At 47.6% G+C, this 1320-nt stretch overlaps 2 non-coding genes across 2 annotated transcripts; both read left to right on the forward strand.

The window, feature by feature from the left end:
• Positions 1-299: 299 nt before the first annotated feature.
• TRNAD-GUC lies at positions 300-371 on the forward strand. Its single transcript has one exon. It is a non-coding gene; the product is annotated as a tRNA-Asp (tRNA).
• A 660-nt stretch (positions 372-1031) lies between these two features.
• On the forward strand, positions 1032-1103 carry TRNAW-CCA. The gene has a single exon. It is a non-coding gene; the product is annotated as a tRNA-Trp (tRNA).
• Positions 1104-1320: the final 217 nt, after the last annotated feature.

Here is a 1320-nt window from a genome sequence, read left to right on the forward strand (position 1 = left end):
AAAAAAACCCTCAGGCCGGCAACCTAAATCATTTAGAAAGCTCAAAAGCCCTGGGAAAAACTATTTTCACACACTTCCCTAGCACTAACATGGGAAGTGCGTTTGCTTCACATATTCCAAACCGTTCATTCTTCCCACCAACATCAAGAGTCCTAGATGCCCAGGGAGCACAATAAGCCTATCAGCCTCTCCAAGAAACAGGGCTTTAGTACTTTCCCAGCGGCAGGCGGAGGCTGACCTAGGCTGGAAGGACCTTACTGCTCCTTGAAGAGCTGCATGAGAGAGACAAAGCACATGGCTCCTCGTTAGTATAGTGGTTAGTATCCCCGCCTGTCACGCGGGAGACCGGGGTTCAATTCCCCGACGGGGAGGTAGCTAGTGTTTTGTCCAACGTTATTGTTTTCTGACAAGATGTTCCTGTTAAATAAACATAATGTACTAAATCAGCCCTTGTAAGTTCACAACCATGTCTTTTCAAAATGGTGACTTTTAAGCTTAACGCTCACCGTGAAATGAAAGGCTCTCCTGAAAGAAAATGCCTTATATTGTTTGCAGGAATTGAGGAAAGGGGAAAAAGAAAACGCTCTAGTAGCCTCTGTCCTTGCCTCCAGCCTCCAGCTGGCAAAACCCTGCGGCTGCGCAGTAGCGCCCCGCCAGATTACAACTAGAGGTTGCGAACTCAGCGCGCCCAACCCGTTGGGTGAGGGGAGAGAGGGCGGAGTCTCGCGCCTAAAAGGGCGGGGGCAGGGCGGGTATAACGGAAATCATTTGGTAAAGAAGAGGAAGAGCCAATTTCCTTGGATTCTGGAGACTAAATGGGAAGCCCAGTTCTCCTGCCTCCGCTGGTTACCTCGCGGCCTTGGTAGAGGACTATCAGTCAGGAAAGTTTGGACGCTGAAAGAATCGGTCTCCTGGTCCAACAGATACTGGGGTTGGAGGGGTAGAGAGTGAATGAAGAGCAAGCTGTGTATTCTTAGAAGAAACGCCACTTATCGGTGTTCTAAGAAACTGCGCGAGCCACAGCCCAGCAGGACCTCGTGGCGCAACGGTAGCGCGTCTGACTCCAGATCAGAAGGCTGCGTGTTCGAATCACGTCGGGGTCAAGGGTTTTTGTTTTTTTCCTTCCATATTTTAAACTATTGACTTCTAGAAGCTGCGGTGTATTCCCGCCAATTTTCTTGAATGTTACAATTAAGTTTTCCTCCTTCAGGTGTTTTGGTAGTAATCTTTTGTTTGCAAGAAGATGCCGTTTACTCTATATCGAAGAGCCTCAAAGCTGATGTTTGTATCATTTGGCTTTTTTTTTTTTTTTTTTTTTTT

Source organism: Cebus imitator, unplaced genomic scaffold (genome assembly GCF_001604975.1).
Source record: "Cebus imitator isolate Cc_AM_T3 unplaced genomic scaffold, Cebus_imitator-1.0 Scaffold18, whole genome shotgun sequence".
NCBI classification, from domain to species: domain Eukaryota; kingdom Metazoa; phylum Chordata; class Mammalia; order Primates; family Cebidae; genus Cebus; species Cebus imitator.